This window comes from Lactuca sativa, chromosome 2, assembly GCF_002870075.4.
Source record: "Lactuca sativa cultivar Salinas chromosome 2, Lsat_Salinas_v11, whole genome shotgun sequence".
In the NCBI taxonomy this organism is placed as follows: Eukaryota; Viridiplantae; Streptophyta; class Magnoliopsida; order Asterales; family Asteraceae; genus Lactuca; species Lactuca sativa.
In genome coordinates, this window is record NC_056624.2 from 206,332,349 (window position 1) to 206,345,993 (window position 13,645).

Consider the following 13,645-nt stretch of genomic DNA (forward strand, 5'->3'; position numbering starts at 1 on the left):
AAGATTTACACTAAATTCATTCACAAGAAATCAATTTAATGCTTGTTACTTAGTTCAATTCACAAAACAATTACGAATTTTGCAAAATGAATAACTCGAATGACCTAACCCTAATTCAAATGGCCAATAAGAATCATTATTAGAATCAAACATTCGATTGAAGTAAAATCAGTTTCACTAGATAGAAATTAAACACAAACATCAGGTCATATGATTTGATTCACAACTAAAAAGTCAAAACATGAACTTTGAGAAGTTAGGGTTCTAGCCACACATGGCTAGAACAAGATCACAAGTCTAAAAGATGAAATTAAGTGTGATTACCACTTACAAAAACGAGAATTAATGTTTCCAAATGATTAACGGACAAACCCTTGAAAAAACCTTCGAATTCTCCTCTCCAATGGTGCTCTGATATGTTGTGTGTATGTAAAAATGGCCCTCAACCCGTAATATGAAATATAGGAAAAATTGCCAAAAGTTGGTTTTTGGGTCGAAGACGGCCCGTGTTAAAATAGGCTAAACTGACACGGGTCGTGTTCAGCAGCCAACACGGCCCGTGTTGATTTGCACTAAACTGACACAGCCCGTGTTCAGCATGGTCAACAGCTTCTTCTTGGTCAGACACGCCCCATGCCTACTTTTCAGTGTAAATTCAACACACCCCGTGCACCTCTCTGACTCCAATTCCAAACTTGATTTTTCCAACTTTTTTGTTCTTCGCTCGATCATCCCGAAATCTTCACCAATGCTTCCCGACACTTCCCAAAGCGCGTTCCAACCTCCGGTTTACCTGAAAAAGACATAAAAGTGTGCAAATAAGGTTGTTCTGGAGACTAACATGAATATGATGAAATGTAAGAAAAAGGAAGAACAATTATGCTAAATAGATGCATGAAATGGGACTAAAAGGTGTGCAAAAAGGTGAACAAATAGCACCTAACAAGGACCATGATAATTATGATAAGTGCTGCAAGTTAGCAATGTTAATCATAGAAAACAAAAAGTTTCAATTGGGAAAAGTTGTTTTGCTATAATTAAGGGAGAGGAAATTATACTGCATTTCAATTCTAAAAGCTTAGATTGAGGTTTTAATTATCTTTAGTCAAGGATATATATATATATATATATATATATATATATATATATATATATATATATATATATATGAGTTTTATGTTGGAATGGCTCAATATAAGGAAATTCTATATATGGGTCCATTATTTGCATTCTAAAATTCGATTATGATTACGGCATCCCTTTTCATCATCTGAATTATGAGAACTTGGAAAATAGAAATAGAAATATTATAGCAAAAGACTAGTCATCATGTCTTTATGTGAGACATCATGAATCGTGTCCCATATGCTTCAGATATTGGATCGATTGCATATGCTATAATATGCATCCCTTTTAAACTTTTCCAAATGCCTAGAGCATTAAGAGGGAAAAAGTACTAGAGTTGGATAGGACTAATATGATTAAGAAATTTTCGAGGACTTATTTTCCAAATGCCTAGAGCATTAAGAGGGAAAAAGTACTAGAACTGGATAGTACTAATTTGATTAAGCAATTGTCGAGGACAATATAAGGTTTACAAAAGATTGGTTGCTCATGGACAGTTGGAAGTATAATGTTAATTTTGGAAGGACCATATTGACATATTTTGAAAAGAGGCAAATCTTGTTCAGAAGTGATAGTCAAAATGGGAATATGGAAATGTTCCCATATGTGGAAGTTATTCATTAAATCTGTGTAAGGTTAGGAAACTTAATGCAAGAAGGATGTTCATAGCAGTGTACTTTGAATATGAGACTTTTTTTCCATGGAGTTGATCTCCATTGGAATACTCTGTAATGTCTGTTGACAAGTCTTTGTGACTTTGTGCATAATCATTACAAGAGGATCATTGCATATAAGTTTAGAATCTAACAAATTTAGGTAAATGACAGGAATTTGGAATTCTTGCATTTGCGGTAAGGATTTTGGATTGTGAAATGAGAATCATTGGAATTATGTTCAGTCGATCTATTTCACAAAGTAAAGATCATAGAAAATCTTAGTGTGCATACTTGGTGTATGGCATAACTAATGTTTGGAAAAACATAGTGTGCGTACTTGGTGTACGACATGACTAGTGAACATAATGTACATGCTTGGAGCATGGGACTACTATTGTTTTAATTCAAGTATAAAGTTGATAATTTGAAACAGTATGAAATGAATAATGTGTAATCAATATGGTGATAAACAAAAGGTGTTCTATTTATATTCATAAGTTTTGAGACCATATCGGATTCGATTATTCTTGTGTTTCACTTTGCATGTTTTGACTTCCATAATAACTAGGTCATGCTTCCTGAATGACTGAGTTATTCAAACCATCCACAGTCGGTCATATGTTGGAAGTAGATATGAATCAAGACTATCATGAAGCTGGTTTGTAGATGTCCAAGGTAGTGGACATAGCAAGAGTTGCTGCAACATTCATGAGTGCTCATAACTTCTGAGTATTTGATTAAACCCATGCTCACTTGACTCGCTTCATGTATTTTATCATGAGTGATCATGAGACGATAATATATTATATTCTTCAAACCTAGAGATATGAGTTGTTGCCTATGAGTTGGTTATACATTGATTGTATGAAAACGCATTGGTAACTCGATGTTATAAAACCTGACTTTGTGTATGATTCAACAAGTAGTAGAATAAGCATATGAGTCGAAGTTTATCCATTCCTTTTATCCTTAAGGGGATAAAAGCGATATCTGTGGGCCCCTCGATGATTTAGTGATGACACCCTGAAGTGCTTGGCCAAGCCTGGACTAATGTGATTTGTTCAATTAGTCGGTCATCATAAATCGGAAATCGGGAAACAACAAATGGACAGAGAGAATGATTATAATCTATGTCTCAGCCCATATGATATCTAGAATGGAGGAATATATGATCCCTTATCTAATGGACGCGTCATTGACTTGTTCAGAGTTCTACAACAGCTTTTAAGAGCTACGATTGCTAGTCGGGTTTTGGAGTCATACGCAATAATAGTTTTAGACTTATCCAAGTAGGACACTGTTGGATTAGTGTCTAAGCCCATAACTATAATTGGTATGTACTTGACTCGAGTGGCATGGTCCATTTGGGTTGCATGGCATCGGAACAATTTGGATAGACTTTTGTGAGAAAAGGATAATTATGATTTGTTAATATATTATAAGTTCTAATATATTAATATGAAATCATATTATTTAATTAGTATTGATCAAGAATTAATTTTGTGATCAAAAAGAGACTAATTAAATATATGGGGATTGATTGTGTAAATCATTCATTCTTATATATGTGGGCTTATGATCCATAGTTCTTCATGTTGGGCTAAACCCATGGAGTAACCCATGGATACTCCATTGAGGCTTTTACCCATGGAGCACGAAGAATATGGAAAGACATGAGTTACATGGTGTAACCCTAATAGCCACAATATATAAGGACCTCATGGCTCAAGAAATTGGCACTAGTGTGTGTACACATGAGGGCTAGCCGATTTGAGCATAGGAACATTTTCTCTCAAGTTATTCCAAGTTGTAGGTGATATTGTGTGAACCATTTGAAGTGTCACATTTGAGGCACTAGGCTCTTACGCTCCATGAAATCAAGCTACATGAAAACGTATATCTTCTCACTTGTTTATGTTACCCAAGTATCAATGATTGTATGCTAGTTAGGGTAATACCTTGGAAAGTTCAAGTTTGCATGTATAACAGAGAAAACATCGATCCAAGGTATTTAGGTTTGCATGTACACCATAGGAGTGTTAGATTTCTCTAAACCCTTTAGAGATTATAGGGGATAAGAGGGTGAGTGTATCTGAGTGGGAGTAATCACTTCGGATTATCTAAGGAAAACCATGGAGTGAGCCCATGGCGAATTAGTGAGAGAGAGTGTTGTGATACTACGGGGAGCCGTAGTGCTCACCAGTCTACAAGAGACTGTTGTGATACTGTAGGAATTCGTAGTGTTCACCAGTCTGTGAGAAAGTGTTGTGATACTGCAGGGAGCCATAGTATTCACCAGTTAGCGAGAGAGTGTTGTGATACTGCAGGGAGCCGTAGTATTCATGAGTCAATGAGAGAGTGTCATAGGCCTGCAGGGAGCCGTAGCCTTCACGGGTTAATGAGAGGGAATGTTATGATACTACAGGGATCCGTATTATTTGCTAGTCAGAGCATGACGCAGAAGAGTTTTTAGGCTAAGGTAGCCTTATTCATTGAGTTTTGAGAACCTGGTGGTCGGACCAAGGGCGAGACTGGGGTCTCCATATTTTTCGGGAATCGTTATATTCTAAGTTAAGTTGTGGTTATCGCAAACGAAAGGAATTGGAGAATTGATGTACGTGTGGGTTGCGAGTCATGGGTCATGAGTTGAGTGCTTCAATGGGATGAGTGGTTCCAACTCTGTGTCGAACCTGACTCTCGAGTTTGAGTTTGGCTTTGTTGGTGTATTGAGTAAGCGAATAAGATTTCGGATTTAGATATGGGTTTCATTTTGAGGGGTATTGTGTGTCATTTGATGTATTAGACCTGAGTGGGTCAATTCGTTTGTATGGTAAGGACCACGAGACACATGGAGCTAATGAGTAGTAGACGACAGAGGTGGAGGGTTAGACAGATTCAGTTGGGATTATAGTATTAGCTTGGGGTAAAGCGGACTTCATGACTTGTGTGTCACAATGGGCCGAGATAGTTGTTGTGAGAAAGAATTCAGTGAGACATTTTGGGCATGAAATGGGTAACCTTTGGAGGTTTAACTGTGGGGTCGGGAGTTGACCTGATGCTCAGTGATGAAAGGGATGTCTGAGAGGGAGTTGGGACTTATGATTATTAGATGTTAGAGGATACTTCTGAGTAAGCATGATCATTCTCTTGTGTCTGAGGACAGGGTGTTGAGAATTCCTTGTTTAGATGGGTTTCGATTACAGTACAGTGGATGGGTCTCTGGTGTAATGTGACCCTTTCGTTCCTTGGAGTATGATTTGGATCGTTTTGTATGTCTCGTATGAGTGATCGGTAGCCAATTTTTGGGCTTTGATTTGTTTCTATCAGTCGCAACGAGAGAATCAGAGGGGCGGTGAGTTATCAAGGTCTGTTATTTAAGGATCGAATAACATGGTTATAGCTTGAGATGGCGGTTTGGCAGTGAGACATGCCACTAGAGTTTCCAGATTTTGGAGAGTCAAAAGGGGTATCATAGTGGCAGAGGAGTCTGTGCTTATTCAGGATTGGGAGCTCCTGTTTGAGTTCCAGTGTCCTTGGAGGAAGATAGTTGTGTGGTATGAGATCCTTTCGGTGGTATTTGCGGGTTAGTGGGTTTGATCTGTGTATTTCTAAGGAGCGATTTCGAGGTCGAAATCTAATTCAAGTGGGGGAGAATTGTAACATCAGGAATTCTAGGTATATTAATGGTGTGTTTATTTTAGAGTTTATTGAGTGACTCGACGAGTTGTGATTCCAACTTGTCGAGTAGAGTCGAGATGACTGTGTGGGTTTAATGAGCAGACTCGACGAGTCAGAGAGCCGACTCTCCGAGTAGGTGTTGGGTAGTGAAACCCTAAATCCTTGGATTTGGGGCCTATATAAGGGACTTATAGTCTCATTTGCGGCTCATGAGTTGCCCAACTTCGCTTAGAGAAACCCTAGTCGCCTTTTTGAGCTAAAAGAGAGAATGTTGAGCTTATATTGAGTATTTTGGTGCATCATTGGAGGGGAAGAGAGGGAATTCAAGAAAGGAACGAGAAGGGGTTGTTAGATATGTTGCTTTTCATCCAAGAGCTTCTGTAAAAGGTGAAAAGTTCATACCTTTATCATTCTTACGGTTAGATCTCTTGATTTTGGAAGGTTAGGGTTTATGCCACCTTTATTTGGAGTTTCGAGCTTACAGAGTTTTCTTGAGGTTTAGACCTCAAATTTGGACCTTGTGAGGTCCCTAGAGTCCAAAGGTCCCAACTTTATTCACCCATATGAAGGATATTGTGCTTGACACATTGTGAGATCATGTTTTTGTATGTTGGGGCAAAACTACCATGCATGAACATAAAGATTGAAGCTTTACATGACAATGGAGTCTTAGGATGCTAGATCTAGTGTTTGGATCAGTAGAGCTGCTTTGAATCGTCAGAATGAGAAATCATATTGAAGGGACTCGCCGAGTCTATGAGCTGACTCGACGAGTCAAGGTGGATTTTCGCAATATGACAGAAGAAACAGGGGACTCGACAAGTCACACAGATGCACTCGGCGAGTCGGGTCAAACATGGACTGTTGACTCGAGTTTGACTTCTATTGACTTTAGGGTTTGGTTATACATGAGTAATGGAGACCATGGAGGGGTAAAATGGTCTTTTACCCAATCCAAGAGTTAGAAAGAGAAAGAGAGGGAAACCTTTTGATATTGAGAATGTATGGAGTATTAATTAGAGATATTTATCCTATGTGATAGATGGAGACTAGTTCGAGATTTTTGTGTGCGAGATTATTACTTATTAGCTTTTGAGGTGAGTCTTCTCACTATACTTACCATGTGTGGTATCTTTGTGCGAACGAGATGTCTTATGTGCTTATCTATGTATTGTGATATTCTACATTATGTCTTTGTGATTTATTTTGAGTATTGTTATTACGAGCTTCCTGAGATAGGACCGGAGGGTCCACCCGAGTTATGGGATCGGAGGGTCCCACTGAGACACATTGACCGGAGGGTCTTATCTGAGTATAGCCATGAGAGGCTATTGAGATGTGTGTCGTATTTTGGGGAACTCACTAAGCTTCATGCTTACTGTGTTATGTGTTATGTGTTTCAGGTACTTTTCATGATATCGAGAAGGCGCCGGCTCAATTGTACACACGAGAGAAAGAGTTATGCTTGGAGGGTCCTGGATTTGTGATAAACAATTTTAAATAAAAATGTGTTGAAAATTTGTTACTAGTGATTTTGAGGAAAGGTGACATATGTTTAATTGTGTTTTGAAATGAAAAATTGGTTTTAAATTTTACGTTGTTACTCAAGAACGAAAAGATGATGAGTTATTAGATGAAATAGTGCATATACTTGTAGAAGTTGGCTTCACTTTGCCATCTTTGATATCTTGCAGATACTTCGAGCAACTTCGTTTCCAATGCCCATGGTCGTTGCAGTAAAAGCAGATAGCCTCTTTGGTATCAGAAGAGGGTGGGTGATCAGAACTGGACTTTCCATTGGTGCGACTATTGGATGACCCTACATGAGACTTTCCCATCCAGTTTTGTTTGGGATGACCTTTCCTCTTTTTACCCTTTTCTTGTCCAATGGATAGGACGGTAGCACTAGCAGGAGTGGAGGGAATACCTTTTCCCTTCATTCATGCTTTAGTTGTCTACATGATATTGTGCAACTGAGCCAGGGTGGTCCCACTGTTGTTCAGATGATATATCAAAATGAACTAATCATAACAACTAGGTAAGGAGTTTAGGACTATGTCAATAGCTAACTCCTCATCAAAATGCACATTTAGCCTAACAAGGCTATCCACGTAACGTTGCATCCTTTGTACGTGGCTACAAACAGATCATCCCTCCTTCATCTTGCATGCCATGAGGCACTTGACTACTTCATACTTTTCTTGACGAGCTCGCTTATGGTACTTTTCCACATGGTTCTTTTTCATCTTGTAGGTCTTGCAATCCTCATAAAACCTTTGCAGCTACGGGGTCATGGTGGCTACCATGATGCAAGCAACTTTTGTTGCATCATCATAGTGCTTCTTATAGGAGGCTAATTCTTCAAGAGTGGCCCTCTCTTCGTCAATCTCATTGAGTTCCTTTTCGAGAACGTATTCTTTGTTCTCAAATCGAAGGTTCATGTTGATATTTCACATCCAATCATTGTAATTTTAACCATACAATGTGAATTTGGAGTAAATTGAAAGCAAGGAGAAGTTATGGTGGTGGGAGGAGGAGGAACCAGAAGCATCAGTTGGAGTAGACATCTGTAAAATGAAGGTAGTTTTAGTTAGATAAGAATAATTCCTAGTATAATAACCTAAAATAAAATATTAAGGCTAGGATCCAACTATATAATTCACAACTAAGAAAATAGATGTCGTAATCTAATTGTAAATTATAGAGGTAGGTGAATGACGATTTACACATTTCACCAAAAGAAAACAAAATTTGAAAGAAATAAAGTTAAGTGAAATTCCTAGATCTTTTGAAATTTATTGAAACTATTCAATGACATGTTTAATCTCAAATTATGCTCTTCTATTTGTGACTGGGATACCGAGGATAACAAACAAGATGTGAATAACCATCTAAATGTGCTTAGTAACCTCAACGTCGTTTATCATCTCAATTGATGTGTTGGTAAACCACACACGTTCCATCAAAAATGATAATCTATGAGATACCCATCACAACTCTTTATTAGTCCCTATTATTGTGTTGGTTAACCACACACGCTCCACTAACGACTTATACAATGTAATGTGTAATTTCATGGGTTAGAATACAAATTCACATTTTTCTAAAGTATCTATGATTGAGATTTTTAATAAAAAAGTTTTAGTTACTTTTAATAGCATTATACCTTTAATGAGAATTAATTTTTCCTATCAAATCCGTTCAGCTAACGACCCACCACTAATCAAGGAAGCAGTGGGTGAGAGTAGACACTCATTCAACTACCATTTTATAAGCAATTTTCTTATACCCCCTTATAAACTAGCTTCGTGAATGAGGCGTATTAGCGATTTGACTGACTTATTCTTATACATATAGTAATAATTTAATTATTAACAATTAAATATATTAAAACAATTAAGGATTATCTAATTAAATTAATCAAATAATTTAATCGTAATCCTTACCCTCTAATTTTTGAAAGTTAGGATAAAGGATTCCAATTTTATAATTATCCATTTTAATCAAATTAAGCTAACAATTATCAAATATGGAAACCCTATAAGCCTACCATTTTCAAAATTACTTAGGGATGAAGGCTAGGGTTTCCAAACCCTGGCCCTTAAATTCGAAATCCAAGGGTGGGAGGCTAGGGTTTCCAAAACCCTAGCTCTGGTCAAAATTTTGGCCTCTTAGGGTTTAATTTCAATATGCCCTAATTTGATCTATTCTTCTATATAGATATTAAATAGAAAACAAACCAAATGCTCTGATACTGTTGGGTCAAAAATATGGTTTATACTTTGCTTTTCTAGGAAAATATATTTTTCTGTAATTTTGTGGCTGTGTACGGCTACACATGTGTACGACCGCACATGCGTGTGCAGCTGTACACTCGCGTGCTGCTGGTGGCCCATGTCTCATATATATAGGGTGAGGAGTCATGTGAGTGTAAGGGTAGAAGAGTAAGAGACAAGGAGCGCATATTGTAGAGAGAGAAACTAGAGAGAAGAATTATGTGTGAGAGAGAATCTTATGTGTTGGAGCATCATTCATATCATTGAATACATCACAAGATTCATATTATTCTTCTTCTCCTTCTCTTCTATTTTCATCTGAAATCATCCAATTGATTGGGATTCCGCACTCCGCACCATCAATTGGATTTGATTGATACACAAGCAGATCGGGGACTTACAGATACCACTGATGGGATTTAGGTAAACAAACAAAAAAAAAACTCTTAAGTTTGCATGCAACCTAAATAGGATCTATGTTTTCTCTATTGAACCTATAACTGAGAACGTCAAAAAGAAACCTACAAACCCTAGGCAATTTTCAAAATTAACATTATAAGGTTTTATGATTACATAAATTTTAGTTGTTATAGCAAACAACTTGAATTTCTCTTGAATATCTCTTGGAAGCAAGCACCACAAGTGTCGTGCCTCTAATGGAATCACACCTAAACTAGCAAGAGAATAAATTATGAGAGAGGAGAGAGTTATGTGCAATGCTTGTGGAGGGAAGGCATAGGACGAAAACAAGGCTAGGGGATTCCTTATATATAGTTGAGGAAACTTGGTGCTAAAGCTAGGGTTAAAGAGATATGCCCTAGATCCTTTGCTTGGTGACCAAGCAGCCCAAACCCTTTGTCCATGGGGCCTTGGACAAAATCTCCTAAGGTTTCCCATGAGATTTTTATCCACCTCTTTCAAGAGGTTCTAGAGCCTTCCTTTATCAACTATTAATAAATAAGAAAATAGTCTTTGTAATTTTAATTAATTCAATTAATCCCAAAATTAATTCCTGTTAATTTCTGATTAATTATTAATTAAATAATATGATTTCTAACTAATATATTATTTTCATAACACATTAATAAACCAATTATTTAATTTATTGTTCACATAATAAGTTAATCACTCTCTCTCTATAAAATCACATTGTCCAGTTGTTAGGTTTAAGGGCAACCCAAAGGATTGTGTTACTATCAATTTAAGTATATACTAACTTTAGTTATGGGCTTAGACACCTAATCCAATAATTTTAGCTTGCTACTTTAGTTTTGAAAGTACATTGCTATTATAGTAAAACTTAGATCCTAGGGTGCATGTACACTTAGGACGATTTTTAAATGCTTTTTTTGCCTCTATCTAGTATATAGTTGCATAGAAAACTCAACACTATCATCATTGAAATGGCTAAAGATGATATTTTAAATGAAGAGATGAAAATACCACAAGGCTTCACTTCATATTCAAATGTCCTAATCATAGAAAACCATGGAGCAGTTAGAGTATATATCCGAATAGAAAAGGAAAGTTTTTTTTTATTTAAGTGCTATCATTATGATAGAAAAAGGGCACACAATACGATTTCACAATGACCATTTACAAAAATCAAAAGAACAATCATGATAGAAATGTCGATTGTAATGACAATGTTGAAGTTAATAATGTTACCAATGAGTTCTTTATTTGTTGTTATCATGATATGGTTAAGCTTGCACATGAAGATTGAGTTGGGTTGTTAATAGTGGAGTTATGTATGATGTAACATTATAAGAGATTTTTATTCATCTTACACTCCTAAGTAACTTTGGAAAATTTAGGATGGATATTAATGAGTTATGTAATATAATTGGTCTCATAGATGTTTGTTTAAAGTTCGCATTTTGACAGAGCTGATTTAAGATAATGTAAAACATGTTGTGGATATTATAATTAAATTGATCTCTATAGGTTTACTTTATGATGATGGCTACTTACAATAATTTTAGTAACAGAATATGGAACTCACTCATGGTTCTTTGAATGGGCAAATAGGAAAGAGATACTTAAAGTTGTACATGGCATATAATAAGATCTCCAAAGTCTTTGTCTATTCTTTGATAAAATATTGACTTTACGAATTTGTATCATAAGAGACTAAGTCACATAAAGGAATATTTCTATTGCTAAAGAGAAACATATTGATAGGCACGCATGATGTTCCTTTGAAGAAATTTTATAATTGTTTAAGAAGTTAGCAAAATTGTGTTTTCCTTAAGATCCATATTGTCTCCAGGAAGGATAGGGTATATGATCTAGTACGTTTCGATGTATGTAATCCCATGAAGACCAGATCACTTGGAGGTTGCTCATAGTTTGTCATAGTTATCGATGATCGTTCGAAGAATGTATAGGTGTACACTAAATTTTAAAGATCAAGTATTATTTATGTTTAAGCATTCATGTTTCGACTGAGTAACCAGATGAAAAGAAGCTTAAGTGCATTTAGATAGATAATAGAGGTAGATGTAGGGATGAACATCATAACTGGGTACCTACTTTTAGAATGGGAACCGCCCCGAAACTGCCAGTTCCAGTTCCTAAAGTTATGGAACTGCCTTAAGCGATTCCGATTCTGGTTCTCATTTTTTCGGAACCACCACCTGCTGGGTACCCGCCAGAATCGGTTTATATATATATATATATATATATATATATATATATATATATATATATATATATATATATATATATATATATATATATATATATATAATTCGTATGAATATGTGTGTCTTATTTAAACCGGTTTGGAATATATTTGTCCAATTTTGTCCGTCTTTGATCCGAGTTGATTCAATTTAGACTGAACTAAATTGTGGTTTTGTTGAAAAAAGTTAATAAAATTGATGTAACCGCGTTACCCGCTCTTGGAACCGGAACCGCCGATTCCGGGACTAGTTCCAAAAATTTAAGAACTGCCTAGATTGGTTTCGGTTTTGGTTCTAACTTTCTAGGAACCGTCAGTTCTAGTTTCAGTTTTGGTTCTCCCTAAATGAGGCGGGTACCCGCCTATGCGCATCCCTAGATGAATGCATTGGGTCCTTTGATGTTTATTGTAAAAAGCATGGTATTCAGCCCCAAAACACTCATTCATAAGCGCCACACTTGAATGGTTTAGCTTAATCATGAATAGAACATTCGCGGAGCAAGTAGGGATAGAAATGGGGCGGGGTTGACCATCTCTGTCCCCATCCCCCAGTGTCTAACCTCGTCCCCATCCCCATCCCCATCCCCGATGGGTGCGGGAAATCAAATCCCCTCTCTTTTGTATTTTGGGCTTTTCCCCAACTCATCCTCAACCCATCCCCAATCTATCAACATAATAAACTCAACTTACACAAAAAACCAAGTTTAATAAGTGATCAAAACCATATGCCATAAACAGATTATGTTTACATCAGTTATAAAGTTTAACAAACATCAAAACAAAAAGTGTCGATTTGATATACAGATCGACGAACAAAGTGACGATTGATGAACTCTTGGAATTGGGAACATAATTTGGTATATGGACTCTATCTCTAATGGTCTAATATAGATCAATTCATTTTAGTGAACTTAATTCAAATTCAATAAATGATCGATATTATATATATATATATATATATATATATATATATATATATATATATATATATATATATATATATATATATATATAGTTATCAAAGTGGGGGCGGGACAGGTTGAGGATGGCTATACCCGGCCCGGCCCCATCCCCGGTTTTAGCATAATGGGGATCATCAGCCCCGTATTCGGTACCCGTTTTGGTCGGGAATACTCGTCCCTGATTGGGGCGGGTCAACCGGATTCCCCACCGGGTCGGGTGGAATTTCCATCCCTAGGAGCAAGTTAGATATTTATGCTCACATGCAAGGTTTCTCGAATCCATTTCAAGCGAAGCCCAAAATAATTTCAAATTTAATGATAAAAATGTATTTATATTTTTAAATGATCCTAAAATTATCTAATAAATCATATTTTCTATTTTCCTGCTATATTTTGCATTAATTTTAAATATATGGTAAACATAGCTAAAGAATATGCATCATATTAATGATTTCTAGTTTCGTAGATTTGAATTATGGTTGCTATTCAATTTGTAGTCAAATATAGGTTATGCAATTTAAAATGGAAATGGCACCAAATGAAAGCAACACAAATTTTTCAATGTTTGGAATCTATCGGATACGTGGTGAACATGTATTGGTATCAATGGTGTGTTTCATTTATACATCAGTGTCAATGGTTGTCTCATTCCCTATAAAGTTCAGTGACATAAGTCTTTGGGTGATTTGTTAGAAGGTAAATAAGTTCAAAAGTTACTATATTTGGAGGGGAAGTTCTTAGGTGGGAAAATTACCAAATTTG